This window comes from Arachis hypogaea, chromosome 12 (assembly GCF_003086295.3).
Source record: "Arachis hypogaea cultivar Tifrunner chromosome 12, arahy.Tifrunner.gnm2.J5K5, whole genome shotgun sequence".
In the NCBI taxonomy this organism is placed as follows: Eukaryota; Viridiplantae; Streptophyta; class Magnoliopsida; order Fabales; family Fabaceae; genus Arachis; species Arachis hypogaea.
In genome coordinates this window covers 47,825,512-47,845,218 of record NC_092047.1, presented here as the reverse complement: position 1 = coordinate 47,845,218, position 19,707 = coordinate 47,825,512, and the positions used below count along the sequence as shown (strand labels likewise).

At 40.6% G+C, this 19,707-nt stretch overlaps 1 non-coding gene across 1 annotated transcript; it reads right to left on the bottom strand.

Moving 5' to 3' along the window:
- Window positions 1–17,228: 17,228 nt before the first annotated feature.
- LOC112731794 (small nucleolar RNA R71) lies at window positions 17,229–17,332 on the bottom strand. The gene has a single exon (XR_003167553.1). It is a non-coding gene; the product is annotated as a small nucleolar RNA R71 (small nucleolar RNA).
- Window positions 17,333–19,707: the final 2,375 nt, after the last annotated feature.

Sequence of the window (19,707 nt, the reverse complement as noted above, 5' to 3'; positions counted from 1 at the left end):
TCAACCCAAGCTAATCAAAGATACAATTCATGGACATAGTGGTATTTCGCTTAGGGTGAATGATGTGCTTAATATTAGAATAAAAGGGGAATTAAAAGGCTCAAAAGTGGTTTACAAGGGTAGATATAAGGGTTGGCCAGATGGGTTATGTGAGTTCAATTTCAGAAATGGCCGTAATCATACTAAATGCATTCAAAACATCAAATATAGGACATAAAGATTCAAGCATATCTAAGATTATAATCTTAAAGGAGTATAGCACACAAGAACAAACTTTGTTGTTGAAAATGTGCAACCACACAATTGAAGCTTAAATCTCATCAGGTGTTTTGTTCAAGCTCTTTTCTATGTTCCAAAAGAAGAATACTTCAGGCAAGTTCAAAAACAAGTTTTCAAATCTAGTCAATGGAATGCCCTAAAAAGGATTTCTTGAAAATTCTTTGTTGTTATTACCAAACTTATTTCCTATACTAGGTATCATGGAAATATTTACTACTATAAAACTATAATCAAGCTATGTGATGCCAGGGCATTTTGGCCAGTTTCACTAACCTTTTCTTTACTGTTTTTAGGGTAGTTTCATTTATTTCCTTAGAAAATAAGCTAGTTTTGGGTAGATATTCACTTACATCTTGATTCAAGCATACATTGTGCACTTTACATGATTTTATGAGGATTTTGCATGAATTTAATGACAAATTGGATGTTGTATTTCCCATGACTTGGACTAGAACTTTGATGCACTCTATTGCTTGATTTCAGGACAAAAGAAGCAAGGAAGAACCACGTTAGCAGCCACATTAATCTAATTAACGTAACTCCTAACGTGGAACGGGAGTAACTTGCAAAGTTAATGAGAAAAGTAATCGCCAATAATGCTCTCGAAGCCATCATTGCCCACGTTAAGAGTCACGTTAACTAAGTTAACGTGAACTCTAACGTGGAGGAAAGGAAATGGAGCCAACGTTAGTGACACTTACCTTTGTCACTAACGTTGGACTAAGCTCATAAGTGGTCACGTTAAGAGCCACGTTAACTTAGTTAACGTGGCCTCTAACGTTAAAGAAGTAAAGGGGAAGCTAACGTTAGTGACATTCAACTTTGTCACTAAGGTTGGCCAAGTCACAATAAGCCACGTTAACTTTCACGTTAACCTAGTTAACGTGGAAGCTAACGTGAAGAAAGTAGGTGATCGACAATGTTAGTGACACCAAACATTGTCACTAACGTTGGGATTAACCCACACAAGCCCCAATAAGCCACGTTAACTCCCACGTTAACCTAGTTAACGTGGAAGCTAACGTGAAGAAGGAAGGTGATCGCCAACGTTAGTGACACCTAACATTGTCACTAACGTTGGAAGGAGCCCACACAAGCCACAATGAGCCACGTTAACTCCCACGTTAACTTAGTTAACGTGGAAGCTAACGTGAGGAGGAGAGATGATGAGCCAACGTTAGTGACATTCACCTTTGTCACTAACGTTGGAGATGGCTAGCACAGCCATGTTAAAGGCCACGTTAACCTAGTTAACGTGGACTCTAACGTGGGAGCTAGGGGTACATTGGAACGTTAGTGACAAAGGTAAGTGTCACTAACGTTCTCGAAGGTTGGCAAGCCTACGTTAAGGAGCCATGGTAGCACAAATTGCGAATCACACTTTTCACAACTCGTACCACTAACCAGCAAGTGCACTGGGTCGTCCAAGTAATACCTTACGTGAGTAAGGGTCGAATCCCACGGAGATTGTTGGTTTGAAGCAATCTATGGTTATCTTGTAAATCTTAGTCAGGAAGTCAACTATGTTTATCAATTGAATTGTGAGTAACCAGTAGAGCATAAATTAAAAGTTACTTGTTGTGCAGTAATGGAGAATATGTTGGAGTTTTGGAGATGCTTTGTCTTCTGAATCTCTGCTTTCCTCTGTCTTCTGATTCACGCACGCACGTCCTCCTATGGCAAGCTGTGTGTTGGTGGATCACCGTTGTCAATGGCTACCTTCCATCCTTCCAGTGAAAACTACGCTCACGCGCTCTGTCACAGCACGGCTAATCACCGGTTGGTTCTCGATCCGGTTGGAATAGGATTTACTATCCTTTTGCGTCTGTCACTAACGCCCAGCCTTCAGGAGTTTGAAGCTCGTCACAGTCATTCAATCCTTGAATCCTACTCGGAATACCACAGACAAGGTTTAGACTTTCCGGATTCTCATGAATGCCGCCATCAGTTCTAGCTTATACCACGGAGATTCTGATTAAGGAACCTAAGAGATACTCATTCAATCGGATATAGAACGGAGGTGGTTGTCAGGCACACGTTCGTGGTTTGAGGAAGGTGATGAATGTCACAGATCATCACCTTCATCACAGTTAAGCGCGAATGAACATCTTAGATAGGAACAAGCGTGTTTGAATGGAAAACAGAAATACTTGCATTAATTCATCGAGACACAGCAGAGCTCCTCACCCCCAACAATGGGGTTTAGAGACTCATGCCGTCAGAGAATACAAAGTTTAGATCTGAAATGTGATGAGATACAAAATAAGTCTCTAAAAGTTGTTTAAATACTAAACTAGTAGCCTAGGGTTACAAAATATGAGTGGACTATGATGGATGATGCAGATATCCACTTCTGGGGCCCACTTGGTGTGCCGGGGCCCACTTGGTGTGTGCTGGGGCTGAGATTTCGTGCAGAGGCCATTTGTGAAGTTGATCGCCAGTTTTTATGCCAGTTTGGGCGTTCAACTCCAGTTTTTGATCCTTTTCTGGCGCTGAACGCCAGAATTGGGCAGAGAACTGGCGTTGAACGCCAGTTTACATCGTCTATCCTTGTGCAAAGTATGGACTATTATATATTGCTGGAAAGCCCTGGATGTCTACTTTCCAACGCAATTGGAAGCACGCCATTTCGAGTTCTGTAGCTCCAGAAAATCCACTTTGAGTGCAGGGAGGTCAGAATCCAACAGCATCAGCAGTCCTTTTTCAGCCTGAATCAGATTTTTACTCAGCTCCTTCAATTTCAGCCAGAAAAATACCTGAATTTACAGAAAAAACACACAACTCATAGTAAAGTCCAGAAATATGAATTTTTCCTAAAAAATACTTGAAATAGACTAAAAACTAACTAAAACATACTCTAAACTATATGAAATTATCCTCAAAAAGCGTATAAAATATCCGCTCATCACAACACCAAACTTAAACTGTTGCTTGTCCTCAAGCAACTAGACAAATAAAATAGATGACTAATAGGTTGAGAAGCAATAATATCTCAGAGTTTTTGTTTGAAGCTCAGATTCTAATTAGATGAGCGGGACTAGTAGCTTTTTGCTTCTGAACAGTTTTGGCATTTCACTTTATCCATTGAAGCTCAGAGTGATTGGCATCTATAGGAACTCAGAATTCAGATAGTGTTATTGATTCTCTTAGTTCAGTGTGATGATTCTTGAACACAGCTTCTTTATGAGTCTTGGCCGTGGCCCTAAGCACCTTGTTTTCCAGTATTACTACCGGATACATAAATGCCACAGACACATAACTGGGTGAACCTTTTCAGATTGTGACTCAGCTTTGCTAAAGTCCCCAATTAGAGGTGTCCAGAGTTCTTAAGCACACTCTTCTTTTTGCTTTGGAACTTGACTTTAACCGCTCAGTCTCAAGTTTTCACTTGACACCTTCACGCCACAAGCACATGGTTAGGGACAGCTTGGTTTAGCCACTTAGACCAGGATTTTAATCCTTTAGGCCCTCCTATCCACTGATGCTCAAAGCCTTGGGATCCTTTTTATTTGCCCTTGCCTTTTGGTTTTAAGAGCTTTTGGCTTTTTCTGCTTGCTTTTCTCTCTCTTTTTTTTTTTTTTTTTTTTTTGCAAGCTTTGTTCTTTGCTGCTTTTTCTTGCTTCAAGAATCATTTTGATGATTTTCAGATTATCAATAACATGTCTCATGTTCATCATTCTTTCAAGAGCCAACATATTTAACAGTCTTAAACAACAAATTCAAAAGATATATGCACTGTTCAAGCATTCATTCAGAAGACAGAAAGCATTGCCACCACATTTAACTAATTAGAATTTCTCTTATTAAAACTCGAAATTTTATTGCTTTTTATTCAAAAGATCTACTACTTTATTTATGTTTGCTGATGATGAGAAAAATAAACTATAGCTTAATTGGAGATAAAATCAAAATAGATACTAATTACTACTATATGACTCCTAAGGTAAAATTAAAATAAGAACAGTTATCACAGAGTTAAGGCTAAGATTAGAACTCAACAACCTTGAGGTTTGGGAAGTGGATGTTCCTCTAGTCTGTGAGGTGCTTGGTCCTTCAAGAGAGAATTTCTGGCGCTTCAGTTCCTTTAAATCACTCCCTTGCTCCTCTTGGAGTGGGTTGTTTTCCTTTAGGGGCCATGATCTTAGTGATCACGGATAAGCACACCAAACTTAGAGCTTTGCTTGTCCTCAAGCAAAAGAAAAAGAAGGAGATGGGTAGAAGGAGAGCTCCTCCCCACCATCCTGGCGTTTGAACGCCCAAACACTGCCTGTTTTGGGGGTTCAACGCCCAAATACTGCTCTCCTGGGCGTTCAACGCCCAGTTGTTGCCCTTTTCTGGCGTTGAACGCCAGATAGCTATCCTTACTGGCGTTCAGCGCCCACTGGATGCCCATTTTGGGCGCTGAACGCCCAAAATGGCCTTCACTGGCGTTTTCTTGCCAGTAAGCTCCCTATCTCTGTTTTGTGTGTAGATTCCTTCTGTAACCCTGTAAACTTATGCAAATGATTCTTTAGCTTAGTGTCAGTGAACTTTATATAAACAAATAAAAATAAAAATAGGGCAAAATGCTTAGAGGATTGTTGCCCCATGGCTGGGTTGCCTCCCAGCAAGCGCTTCTTTATTGTCTTTAGTTGGACCTTGCTGAGCTTTTAATCTAGCTGCAGCCTTGAGCATTCCTGCTCATTGTTGCCTTCAAGATAATGCTTGATTCTCTGTCCATTGACAATGAACTTCTTATCAGAATCAATATCTTGAAGCTCCACATAACCATATGGTGACACACTTGTAATCACGTATGGTCCCCTCCACCGGGATTTCAGTTTCCCGGGGAATAGCCTGAGTCTAGAGTTAAACAACAGGACCTTCTGTCCTGGTTCAAAGATTCTATGTGACAGCTTTCTGTCATGCCATTTTTTTGATTTTTCTTTATAAAGTTTGGCATTTTCGAAAGCTGTGAATCTGAATTCCTCTAGCTCATTTAGCTGGAGCAATCGTTTTTCTCCTGCTAATTTGGCATCTAAATTTAGGAATCTGGTTGCCCAATAAGCTTTATGTTCCAGTTCCACGGGCAGGTGACATGCCTTACCATACACAAGTTGGTATGGGGAGGTCCCTATAGGGGTCTTGAATGCTGTTCTGTAAGCCCACAGAGCATCATCCAAGCTCCTTGCCCAATCCTTTCTACGGGTATTTACTGTCCGTTCCAGGATTCTCTTTAATTCTCTGTTAGAGACTTCAGCTTGCCCGTTGGTTTGTGGATGATATGGAGTGGCCACTTTGTGGCGAATTCCATACCGAACCATGGCAGAGTAAAGCTGTTTATTGCAGAAGTGAGTGCCCCCATCACTGATTAACACTCTAGGGACACCAAACCTGCTAAAGATATGTTTCTGGAGGAACTTTAGCACTGTTTTAGTATCATTGGTGGGTGTGGCAATAGCCTCAACCCATTTTGATACATAGTCAACTGCCACCAGAATATAAGTGTTTGAGTATGATGGTGGGAAAGGTCCCATGAAGTCAATTCCCCATACATCAAACAACTCTATTTCCAAGATTCCTTGTTGAGGCATGGCGTAACCATGAGGCAGATTACCAGCTCTTTGGCAACTGTCACAATTACGTACAAACTCTCGGGAATCTTTATAGAGTGTGGGCCAATAGAAGCCACATTGGAGAACCTTGGTGGCTGTTCGCTCACCTCCGAAATGGCCTCCATATTGAGATCCATGGCAATGCCATAGGATTCTCTGTGCTTCCTCTCTGGGGACACACCTACGGATAATTCCGTCTGCACATCTCTTAAAGAGATAGGGCTCATCCCACAAGTAGTACTTTGCATCAGTAATTAGTTTCTTTTTTTGTATTCTATTGTACTCCTTGGGTATGAACCTTGTAGCTTTATAGTTTGCAATATCGGCAAACCATGGTGCTTCTTGAATGGCAAATAGATGCTCATCAGGGAACGTCTCAGAGATCTCAAGGAAGGGGAGGGACGTCCCTTCCACTGGCTCTATCTGGGACAGATGATCAGCTACTTGGTTCTCTGTCCCTTTTCTGTCTCTTATTTCTATATCAAACTCTTGCAGAAGCAATACCCATCTGATGAGCCTGGGTTTTGAATCCTGCTTTGTGAGTAGATATTTAAGAGCAGCATGGTCAGTATACACAATCACTTTTGATCCTACTAAGTATGATCTGAACTTGTCAATGGCGTAAACCACTGCAAGTAGTTCTTTTTCTGTGGTTGTGTAATTTTTCTGGGCATCATTTAGAACGCGACTGGCATAATAAATGACATGCAGAAGCTTGTCATGCCTCTGTCCCAATACTGCACCAATGGCATGATCACTGGCATCACACATTAACTCAAATGGCAATGTCCAGTCTGGTGCAGAAATGACTGATGCTGTGACCAGCTTAGCTTTCAGCGTTTCAAACGCCTGCAGGCATGCTGTGTCAAACACAAATGGCGTGTCAGCAGCTAGCAGATTGCTTAGAGGTTTTGTGATTTTTGAAAAATCCTTTATTAACCTCCTATAGAATCCTGCATGCCCCAGAAAGCTTCTGATTGCCTTAACATTGGCAGGTGGTGGTAATTTTTGAATTACCTCTATTTTTGCTTGATCCACCTCTATTCCCTTGTTTGAGATTTTATGCCCAAGAACAATTCCTTCAGTCACCATGAAGTGACACTTTTCCCAGTTTAAAACTAGGTTGGTTTCTTGGCATCTTTTCAGAACAAGTTTCAGGTGATCAAGACAGGAGCTGAATGAGTCTCCATATACTGAGAAGTCATCCATGAAGACTTCCAGAAATTTTTCCACCATGTCAGAGAAAATAGAGAGCATGCATCTCTGGAAGGTTGCAGGTGCATTGCATAGCCCAAAGGGCATCCTTCTATAAGCAAACACTCCGGATGGACATGTGAATGCTGTTTTCTCTTGATCCTGGGGATCTACTGCAATCTGGTTATAGCCTGAGTAGCCATCCAAAAAGCAGTAGTAATCATGACCTGCTAGTCTCTCTAGCATCTGGTCTATGAATGGTAAAGGAAAATGATCCTTTCTGGTGGCTGTATTGAGTCTTCTGTAGTCAATACACATGCGCCACCCTGTAACTGTTCTTGTAGGAACCAGTTCATTTTTTTCATTATGAATTACTGTCATGCCTCCCTTTTTTGGGACGACTTGAACAGGGCTCACCCAGGGGCTATCAGAAATGGGATAAAAAATCCCAGCCTCTAGTAATTTGGTGACCTCTTTCTGCACCACTTCCTTCATGGCTGGATTTAGCCGCCTCTGTGGTTGAACCACTGGTTTGGCATTATCTTCCAATAGGATTTTGTGCATGCATCTAGCTGGGCTTATGCCCTTAAGGTCACCTATGGACCACCCAAGAGCTGTCTTGTGTGTCCTTAGCACTTGAATAAGTGCTTCCTCTTCCTGTGAATTTAAAGCAGAGCTTATGATCACTGGAAAAGTGTCACCTTCTCCTAGAAATGCATATTTCAAGGATGGTGGCAGTGGCTTGAGCTCTGGTTTAGGAGGTTTTTCTTCTTTCAGAAGAAAGTTCAGAGGTTCTTTCATGTCCCCTGAATCCTCCAAATCAGGCTGAACATCTTTAAAGATGTTTTCCAACTCTGATTCGAGACTCTCAGCCATGTTGATCTCTTCTACCAAAGAGTCAATAAGGTCAACCTTCATGCAGTCTGTTGATGTGTCTGGATGCTGCATGGCTTTGACAGCGTTCAACTTGAACTCGTCATCGTTGACTCTCAGGGTTATTTCCCCCTGCTGGACGTCAATGAGGGATCGTCCAGTTGCTAAGAAGGGTCTTCCTAGAATGAGAGTAGCACTCTTGTGCTCCTCCATTTCCAGCACAACAAAGTCAGTGGGAAAGGCGAATGGCCCAACTCTGACAATCATGTCCTCAATCACGCCTGATGGGTATTTAGTGGAACCATCAGCAAGTTGGAGACATATCCGGGTTGGTTTAACTTCTTCAGTTAAGCCAAGCTTCCTGATAGTGGATGCAGGTATTAGGTTGATGCTTGCCCCAAGATCGCATAAAGCTGTCTTGGTGCAATCACCTTCTAATATGCATGGTATCAGAAAACTCCCAGGGTCTTTAAGCTTTTCAGGAAAGCTTTTCAGAATGACTGCACTGCATTCTTCAGTGAGGAGAACTCTTTCTGTTTCTCTCCACTCCTTTTTATGACTCAAGATCTCTTTCATGAACTTGGCATAAGAAGGTATTTGCTCAAGTGCCTCTGCAAATGGAATCTTTATTTCAAGAGTCCTCAGATAATCTGCAAAGCGAGCAAATTGCTTATCCTGCTCCTCTTTCCGGAGTTTTTGAGGATAAGGTATCTTGGCTTTATATTCCTCAACCTTAGTGGTTAAAGAAGCCTTTTTAGAGGGGTTGTTGTCAGCACTTGTGTGTGTCTGATCCCTCACTGGCAATTGAATACCAGAGTCAGAAGCTGGAGTGACGTTAGACGCCAACTCACTGTCTGTTCCTGGCGCCTGAACACCAGAAATGTGCCCCTGTTGGGCGTTCAACGCTGGATTCTGCCCCATTTGTGGCGTTGAACGCCAATCCTGCCTTGTTTCTGGCGCTGAACGCCAGTTTTGGGCATGGTCTGGGCGTTCAGCGCCAGCCTTCCACCCATTTTCTGGCGTTTTAGTGCCAGAATTATTTTTCCCTGGGCTCTTACTGTCCTCATGGGAATCTTTGGTGGGGTGCTCATTTCTTGAATTTTTGATGCCTTGAGGTGGGGTATTTAATGTTTTCCCACTTCTTAATTGAACTGCTTGGCATTCTTCTGCTATTTGCTTTGATAGCTGCTGCTTTGTTTGCTTAAACTGTTCTTCCATATGTATATTAGCTATCCTTGTCTCCTGTAACCTGTCTTTGAATTCAGCTAGCTGTTTTGTTAGAAAATCTAATTGCTGATTGAATTCAACAGCTTGTCTTACAGTACTGAATTCAGCAGTTACTGTTTTAACCTCTTCATTCATGGAAGGGTTGCTGCTTAGATACAGATGCTGATTCCTGGCAACTGTATCAATGAGCTCTTGAGCTTCTTCAATTGTCTTTCTCATATGGATAGATCCACCAGCTGAGTAATCTAAAGACATCTGAGCTCCTTCTGCAAGCCCATAGTAGAAGATGTCTAACTGAACCCACTCTAAAAACATTTCAGAGGGGCATTTTCATAGCATCTCTCTGTATCTCTCCCAGGCATCATAAAGAGATTCATTATCTCCTTGTTTAAAGCCTTGGATGTCCAGCCTTAGCTGTGTCATCCTTTTTGGAGGGAAATATTGATTCAGGAATTTTTCTGTCAGCTGTTTCCATGTTCTTATGCTGGCCTTAGGTTGGTTATTTAACCACCTCTTAGCTTGATCTTTTACAGCAAATGGAAACAGTAATAGTCTGTAGACATCCTGATCTATTTCCTTATCATGTACTGTGTCAGCAATTTGTAAAAATTGTGCCAGAAACTCTGTAGGTTCTTCTTGTGGAAGACCGGAATATTGGCAACTTTGCTGCACCATGATAATGAGCTGAGGATTCAACTCAAAGCTACTAACTCCAATGGAGGGTATGCAGATGCTACTCCCATATGAAGCAGTAGAGGGGTTAGAATATGACCCCAAAGTCCTCCTGGACTGTCCATCTCCACTTATGTCCATGATGGATATGTGGATATAACTTGGACTGATTTATCTTTTTATTTATTTTATTTTATAAGAAGTAAATACTTAAATAAAATAAAATAACTAAAAAGAATTTGAATTTTGAAAAAAATTTTTTTTTTCGTAAAAAAAAAAATAAAAATTAATTAGTTAAAAAAAAGAAGAAATTTTTGAAAAAGAAGGAAGCTATTTTCGAAAAAAAATTAGGGAGAGAGAGAGTTAGTTAGGTAGTTTTGAAAAAGTTAAGAAACAAACAAAAAGTTAGTTAGTTAGTTGAAACAAATTTTGAAAAGATAAGAAGTTAGGAAGTTAGAAAAGATATTTTAAAAAGATATTTTTGAATTTAGTGAGGAGAGAGAAAAACAATAAGATAGTACTAGATTTAAAATTTTTAGATCTAATGCTCCTTGTTTTTCGAAAATTTTAGAGGGAAAACACCAAGGAACACCAAACTTAAAAATTTTAAGATCAAGACACAAGGAAAACTCAAGAACACTTGAAGACTCACAAGAACACAAGAACATGAAGGAAGAACACCAAACTTAAAATTTTTTTGAAAACCAAACAAAATTTTCGAAAATCAAAGGGAAATCAACAAGAAAACACCAAAGTTAAAGTTTGGCACAAGATTTAATAGAAAAAATATATTTTTGAAAAAGAATGTTTTGAAAAGAGTATAAAAGATTCTAACCCAATCAAATTAATGTTCTAGCCAAATGAGTTATGGGACCTTATTTTAAGAAAGATTATTTTTGAAAACACCAAACTTAAAGTTTGGCACAGGATTTAATAGAAAAATTATTTTTGAAAAAGGTTTTTAAAAAATATGATAGCCAATTATCATGAACATAAACACCACGCTCTAACTAACTGAGTTATAAATTTAAAGTGTTTTAACAAGGGATAAATAATAAAACACTCTAAACCAAAAATAAAGATTTTTTTTCCTAATCTAAGCAACAAAATAATCCGTCAGTTGTTCAAACACGAACAATCCCCGGCAACGGCGCCAAGAACTTGGTAGCACAAATTGCGAATCACACTTTTCACAACTCGTACCACTAACCAGCAAGTGCACTGGGTCGTCCAAGTAATACCTTACGTGAGTAAGAGTCGAATCCCACGGAGATTGTTGGTTTGAAGCAATCTATGGTTATCTTGTAAATCTTAGTCAGGAAGTCAACTATGTTTATCAATTGAATTGTGAGTAACCAGTAGAGCATAAATTAAAAGTTACTTGTTGTGCAGTAATGGAGAATATGTTGGTGTTTTGGAGATGCTTTGTCTTCTGAATCTCTGCTTTCCTCTGTCTTCTGATTCACGCACGCACGTCCTCCTATGGCAAGCTGTGTGTTGGTGGATCACCGTTGTCAATGGCTACCTTCCATCCTTCCAGTGAAAACTACGCTCACGCGCTCTGTCACAGCACGGCTAATCACCGGTTGGTTCTCGATCCGGTTGGAATAGGATTTACTATCCTTTTGCGTCTGTCACTAACGCCCAGCCTTCAGGAGTTTGAAGCTCGTCACAGTCATTCAATCCTTGAATCCTACTCGGAATACCACAGACAAGGTTTAGACTTTCCGGATTCTCATGAATGCCGCCATCAGTTCTAGCTTATACCACGGAGATTCTGATTAAGGAACCTAAGAGATACTCATTCAATCGGATATAGAACGGAGGTGGTTGTCAGGCACACGTTCGTGGTTTGAGGAAGGTGATGAATGTCACAGATCATCACCTTCATCACAGTTAAGCGCGAATGAACATCTTAGATAGGAACAAGCGTGTTTGAATGGAAAACAGAAATACTTGCATTAATTCATCGAGACACAGCAGAGCTCCTCACCCCCAACAATGGGGTTTAGAGACTCATGCCGTCAGAGAATACAAAGTTTAGATCTGAAATGTCATGAGATACAAAATAAGTCTCTAAAAGTTGTTTAAATACTAAACTAGTAGCCTAGGGTTACAAAATATGAGTGGACTATGATGGATGATGCAGATATCCACTTCTGGGGCCCACTTGGTGTGCCGGGGCCCACTTGGTGTGTGCTGGGGCTGAGATTTCGTGCAGAGGCCATTTGTGGAGTTGATCGCCAGTTTTTATGCCAGTTTGGGCGTTCAACTCCAGTTTTTGATCCTTTTCTGGCGCTGAACGCCAGAATTGGGCAGAGAACTGGCGTTGAATGCCAGTTTACGTCGTCTATCCTTGTGCAAAGTATGGACTATTATATATTGCTGGAAAGCCCTGGATGTCTACTTTCCAACGCAATTGGAAGCACGCCATTTCGAGTTCTGTAGCTCCAGAAAATCCACTTTGGTGCAGGGAGGTCAGAATCCAACAGCATCAGCAGTCCTTTTTCAGCCTGAATCAGATTTTTACTCAGCTCCTTCAATTTCAGCCAGAAAAATACCTGAATTTACAGAAAAAACACACAACTCATAGTAAAGTCCATAAATATGAATTTTTCCTAAAAACTACTTGAAATAGACTAAAAACTAACTAAAACATACTCTAAACTATATGAAATTATCCTCAAAAAGCGTATAAAATATCCGCTCATCAAGCCACGTTAACTAAGTTAACGTGGACTCTAACGTAGGGAAGGAGGAGGCTTCTCAACGTTATTGGGAAAGGTAAGTCCCAATAACTTGTGCGAAGGACAAAGAGGCAACATTAGTGGCAACGTTTGTGCCACTAACTTTGAGGTTAACGTGGCTCTTACTTGGGTGAGGAACGTTAGTGAAAAAGGTGATTGTCACTAACGTTCTCGAACCCATATTTTCACTGAACGTTAACACCACTAACGTCCTGAGCTAAAGTCTCTGCCCACTTCACACTTTCTCTCTGCAAGTAAAGCCAAGCCCAATGAAGAAGATAACTGTTTCAAACTCAAGATCCAAAGGCCCATACCCAAGACTTGAATATGCAACTAGAAGATCAGAAGAGTAGTATATATATGATTAGCTTTGAATTATTTTGGGAGTTGGAAAATATAGGAAGCCTCTTGGCATAGAACTACTCTCTGTATTTTACTTTCTCTGCACTTCTAGTTTCATCATGTATTCTCCATCTTTGTTTTCATTTTCCAAAGCTATGAACAACTAAACCCCTTTCATTGGGTTAGGGAGCTCTGTTGTAATTTGATGGATCAATACTAGTTTTCATTATTCTTCTTCTATCTTTTCTCTTGATTTTACTTGAAAGCTTTCGATCTTTATCCAATTGGGTAGTTATATTGGAAAAGAAGCTATTCAAACTTGGATCTCTTCTGAACCTTGAAAGAGGAATGAAGAGATCATGCTAGAAATGCTTTCTCATGCTGGACCAAATTGGGTCTGGATGGATATGTGACTATAATCCTCTCAACACTTGATTTGGGAAATGCATGTGGTATAATCAGTGACCATACTTCATTTCCTCTCATGAGCAATTGACCAAGGGATTGGCTATTGATCAAGATTTGAGAGATTGAATTACAAGGAATTGTAATTCGATCACTTAAGATTGCCAAGGAGATCAATGAGTGCATTGATTGAGGAAGAGATGAAAATGAAATTGATCCGGAGAATGCAACATCTCCTGAGCCCAATGAACTCCCCATTTCTGATCTTACCCACTCTATTTAATTTCTGTCATTTACTTTTATGAGCAATTACCCCATTCCCATTTAAGATTCTGCAATTTACTTTCTGTCATCTACATTCAGCTCTTTATTTCTAGCATTTACTTTTCTGTTATTTACTTTCCCGCCATTTAATTTTCTGCAATTCTCAACCCAAATTTTGATTCGCTCAACTAGAACATTCCTCTAATTAAAGTTGCTTGATCAATCAATCCCTGTGGGATTCGACCTCACTCTATTGTGAGTTTTTACTTGACGACAAATTCGGTACACTTGCCAAAGGAAATTTGTTATGAGACAAGTTTTCCGTGCATCAAGTTTATGGCGCCGTTGCCGGGGATTGATTGTGCATCAACAATGATTAAATTGGAAGATAACTAGATTGAGCATTTTTGTTTTGTTTGATTTAATTTTCTGTTTGAGTAATTGATGCCAGGGCATCTTGGCCAGTTTCACTGACCTTTTCTTTACAGTTTTTAGGTTAGTTTCATGCATTTCTTTAGGAAATAAGCTAGTTTTGGTTAAATATTCACTTATGCCTTCACTCAAGCACACATTGTGCATTTTACATAATTTCATGAGGATTTTGCATAAGTTTAGTGACAAATATTATGTTGTATTACTCATGACTTGGACTGGAGCTTTGATGCACTTTGTTGCTTGATTTCAGGATCAAAAAGGAGCAAGAAAGGGGAGGTAACTTACAAGGATTAATGAGAAAAGTGATTGCCAATAACACTCTCAAAGAAAGCCATCAATGCCCACGTTAGAGAGTCACGTTAACCAAGTTAACGTGAACTCTAACGTGGAGAAGAGAAGATGAGCCAACGTTAGTGACACTCAACATTGTCACTAACGTTGGCAATCACTCATAAGTGGCCACGTTAGAAGCCACGTTAACCTAGTTAACGTGGCCTCTAACGTTAAGGGGGAGGGAGAGAAGCCAACGTTAGTGACACTCAACATTGTCACTAACGTTGGCCTATGGTGCTAAGTACCACGTTAACTCCCACGTTAACTTGGTTAACGTGAGAATTAACGTAGAGGATGAAGAATTGTCGACAACGTTAGTGACACTCAACATTGTCACTAACGTTGAAGCAACCACACAACCCCCAAGAGTCACGTTAACCTCCACGTTATCTTGGTTAACGTGGAAGCTAACGATGAGAAATGAAAGATGAGCCAACGTTAGTGACACTCAATATTGTCACTAGCGTTGGGATGGCTAAAAGATGGCCACGTTAGAAGCCACATTAACCTAGTTAACGTGGACTCTAACGTGAGACCCAGGGGCACATTGGAACGTTAGTGACAATGTTGAGTGTCACTAACGTTCTCGAAGGTTGGCAAGGACCACGTTAGAAGCCACGTTAGCCTAGTTAACATGGGCTTTAACGTGAAACGAGAAGGGGCACATGGAACGTTAGTGACAATGTTGAGTGTCACTAACGTTCTCGAAGGACTAACAAGGCAACGTTAAAAGCAACGTTAACCTAGTTAACGTGGGTTTTAACGTAAGGCAAAGGGGTGCACTGGAACGTTAGTGACAATGTTAAGTGTCACTAACGTTTTCGAACTTATATTCTCACTAAATATTAACACCCCTAACGTCCTGAGCTGAAGTCTCTGCCCACTTAGCACTTTCTCTCTGCAAGTAAAGCCAAGCCCAAATGAAGAAAAGAACTGCTTCAAACTCAAGATCCAAAGGCCCAAGACTTGAAGAGTAAACTAGACGCTGAGAAGAGTAGTATATATAGGAGTAACTTTGAATTGTAAGAAGTTCTGGAGGTTAAAGAACCACTCTCTCTATTTACTTTCTTTGCAATTTCTAGTTTTATGATGTATTCTCCATCTTTGTTTTCATTTTCAAGAGCTATGAACAACTAAACCCCTTTCATTGGGTTAGGGAGCTCTGTTGTAATTTAATGGATCAATACTAATTTTCATTGTTCTTCTTCTATCTTTCCTCTTGATTTTACTTGAAAGATTTTGATCTTCATCCAATTGAGTAGTTATCTTGGAAGAGAAGCTATTCAAACTTGGATCTCTTTTGAACCTTGGAAGAGGAATGAAGAGATCAAGCTAGAAATGCTTTCTCATGCTGGACCAAATTGGGTTTGGATGGGTATGTGACTGTAACCCTCTCAATACTTGGTTTGGGAAATGCATGTGGCATAATCAATGACCATACTTCATCTCTTCTCATGAGCAATTGACCAAGGAATTGGCTATTGATCAAGATTTGAGAGATTGAATTGCAAGGAATTGTAATTCAATCACTTAAGATTGCCAAGGAGATCAATTAGTGCATTGATTGAGGAAGAGATGAAAATGAACTTGATCCGGAGAATTGCAACATCTCCTAAGCCCAATGAATTCCCCATCTCTAATCTTACCCATTCTCTTTAATTTCTGCGATTTACTTTTATGAGCAAATCCCTCATTCCCATTTACAATTCTGCAATTTATTTTCAGTCATTTACTTCCAGTCCTTTAATTCTAGCATTTACTTTTCTGTTATTTACATTCCCGCCATTTTATTTTCTACAACTATCAACCCAAATTCTGGATTCGCTCAACTAGAACATTCTTCTAATTAAAGTTGCTTGATCAATCAATCCCTGTGGGATTCAACCTCACTCTATTGTGAGTTTTTACTTGACGACAACTTCGGTACACTTGCCGAAGGGAGATTTGTTGAGAGACAAGTTTTCCACGCATCAAGTTTATGGCGCCGTTGCCGGGGATTGATTGTGCATCAACAATGATTAGATTGGAAGATCACTAGATTGAGCATTTTATTTTGTGTATTTCATTTTCTGTTTGATTGATTTGCTTTTTGTTTTAGTTAAACTTCTTCCCTTCTCCATCTACTCTTTTATTTATCTTTGTTATTTTCAATTCTGTTTGCTAACCCACTAACTGTTTGATATATTGCATCACCCACAACTAACATCAATTCTGACATAAATACTGTCTGCACCTATCTTCTCTGCTTGTACTTGTGGGTTGTATGACAGGGAGAAGAAGCGGGGCTTCAACTTCCTTTGATTCTGAACCAGAGAGAACCTTCCTTAGACTAAGGAGGGAGGCAAGAGGAAAACGAGTAGTTGGTGCTGAAGAAGAGGAGGAACAGTTTGAGGAATACTTTGAACCAAACATGGAAGAAAACATGGAAAATCATCATGAAGAAGAGACTCACAACCATGGCAGAGGAGGTGGAGCAAATCATGCTGGGGAGGATAGAAGAGTTTTGGGCTCTTACATTAATCCAAACCCAGGCAATTGTGGAAGTAGCATCCAAAAGCCAACAATCCATGCCAACAACTTTGAACTTAAACCACAGCTCATCACCCTTGTTCAGAACAACTGTTCATTTGGAGGAGGTGTTCAAGAAGATCCCAACCAACATTTGACCACCTTCCTGAGAATATGTGACACAGTGAAATCTAATGGTGTTCATCCTGACGCCTATAGATTGCTCTTATTTCCCTTCTCACTCAGAGACAAGGCAGCCAAGTGGCTGGAATCCTTTCCAAGGGAGAGCTTGACAACTTGGGAGGATGTGGTGAACAAATTCTTAGCAAGATTCTACCCTCCTCAACGAATCAATAGGCTGAGAGCTGAGGTTCAAACCTTTAGGCAACAGGATGGTGAGACTCTGTATGAAGCATGGGAGAGGTTCAAAGACTTAACAAGGAGGTGTCCACCTGACATGTTCAACGAATGGGTCCAGCTGCACATTTTCTATGAAGGGCTCTCTTATGAGTCAAAGAAGGCAGTAGATCATTCATCTGGAGGGTCTTTGAACAAGAAGAAGACCATTGAGGAAGCTATAGATGTTATTGAAACAGTAGCAGAAAACGACTACTTCTATGCTTCCGAAAGAGGGAACACAATGGGAGTTATGGAGCTAAACAATGTAGATGCTCTGTTGGCCCAAAACAAGCTCATTACTGAGCAGCTGGCTGACCTCACCAAGAAGATGGAGATGAACCAAGTAGCAGCAATCTCCACTTCATCAACAACACAAGAAGGAGTAAACCAAAAAGCAGAAGGGAGTCAGGAGCAAGCCAACTACATTGGGAATTCACCAAGGAAGAACTATGATCCATACTCCAAGACTTACAACCCTGGATGGAGAAATCACCCAAACTTTGGGTGGGGAAGTGAGCAAGATCAAAACCAAGACCAGAGACGTTACAATTCCAACAACAATGCGGCTCACCAACAATTCACCCAGAGGACATCTCAACACCCCCACAACAACAACTCTCCACACACTTATCAAAACCAAAACAGCACATCAGCTCCGAACCACTCATCAATTGATGACAGGCTCTCTAAGATTGAAGCCTTACTTGAAGGAATAAGCCAAGAGATTCAAGAAAATAAGGTGTTCAAAGAGGAGGTGCGAGCCAATATTAAGAACCAGGGAGAAACCATTAGGAAGATGGAATTCCAGGTGGGATATTTAGCTGAGAAGATTCCCAAACCTACTGATAGCTTCCCAAGTGACACTGAGAAAAACCCCAAGGGAGAAGCAAAGAAAGTAAGATGGGAAGATTGCAAAATGGTCACTACAAACGATCAAGAGATTGAAGACAAGCAAGGCAAAATGTGCAAACAACCTGAAGACAACTCAACAAAGGAGGAGGATAGAGATCACAAAGAACCAGAAATCTCACAACAAGAGCTGCTAAAGCTCTATGCACCATTCCCTCAACTGCTCAATGGTGCTGTGGGAAAAAGAATATACTCAAGGTTCCTAGACTTGTTTGCATCTCTGCATGTGAACATACCATTCATCAAGGCAATTCAACAAATGCCTGCATTCATCAAATATATGAAGGAACTTCTTCCCAGGAAAAGCTCACTCAAGGGAGGGCAGACTATAGTGATGAACAAGGAATGTAGTGCCCTTATTCAACCTGAGTTACCTACAAAAAGAAGAGACCCAGGAAGTTTTCATATCCCTTGTGCCATAGGTGAAACTATGTTCGACAGAGCACTATGTGATCTAGGGGCCAGCATCAACTTACTGCCCTTATCCCTGGTGAAGAGGCTGCAGATCAATGAGATAATACCTACAGATGTCATTATCAGACTGGCTGACAAAACTCAAAAGCAAGCAATAGGAGTGGTGGAAAATGTGTTGCTAAAGGTTGGGAAGTACTTTCTCCCAACAGACTTTGTCATTCTGGACATGGAAGAAAGTCACACTCACCCAATCATATTGGGAAGACCATTTCTAGCTACGGCCAGAGCACTTATCTATGTAGAAAAAGGGGAGCTAATATTGAGAATCCATGATGAACGACTCAGCTTCAATGTTTTCAAACTCTCACAAGAAACAGACCAAGAGGACAAGGAACTAAGCACAAATGACAATGAGACACTGAAGGACGAAACAAGCACTGAAGCACAGTCAGTTCACTCTGAGACACAAACAAGGAAAACAGCAATTGCCACAGCTCAAGGAGAAGTTGGAGGAACCAAAACCTCTAGAGGCAGGTGAAGACAGCATCACAATTCCTTGGAGAAAAGAGGTCACCAAGGGGAAGGCAACCTCAAAAGAAATAAAAAAGAAGGTACCAAGGAGATGGAGGAACAAGAAGATCCCTACAGAAGATTTCTCTCCAGGGGATAGAGTTGTCTCAGCTTACTTCCCAGATATCCCCCCTAATCTCCCTATTGTACCATCTCAATTACCCAAGGTCGTCACTATCAACAGAGTTCTTTCTCTGGAACATATGGAGATCATTGATCCAACCAATGGATACAAGTCCACAGCAAGAGGGGAAGACTTTAAGCACTACCAACCACCATGATGAAGGAAAAACGTCAAGCTAGTGACGCTAAAGAAGCGCTTCATGGGAGGCAACCCATGTTTTATATGCTTTCAGATGATAATGAATAAGTCAATCTTTATGAGCTTCAATCCAAACTTAACAAACAATTGGTGAAAATCCTCTTATGCAGAATATAGTGAGGAACAAGTTTGGTGTTCAAAGCAAACCAAGTTGCATGCTAGCCTTGGAAGCTTTGAACACAAAACCTTCATCACAGTGCCTCAAACTAAGTTTGGTGTC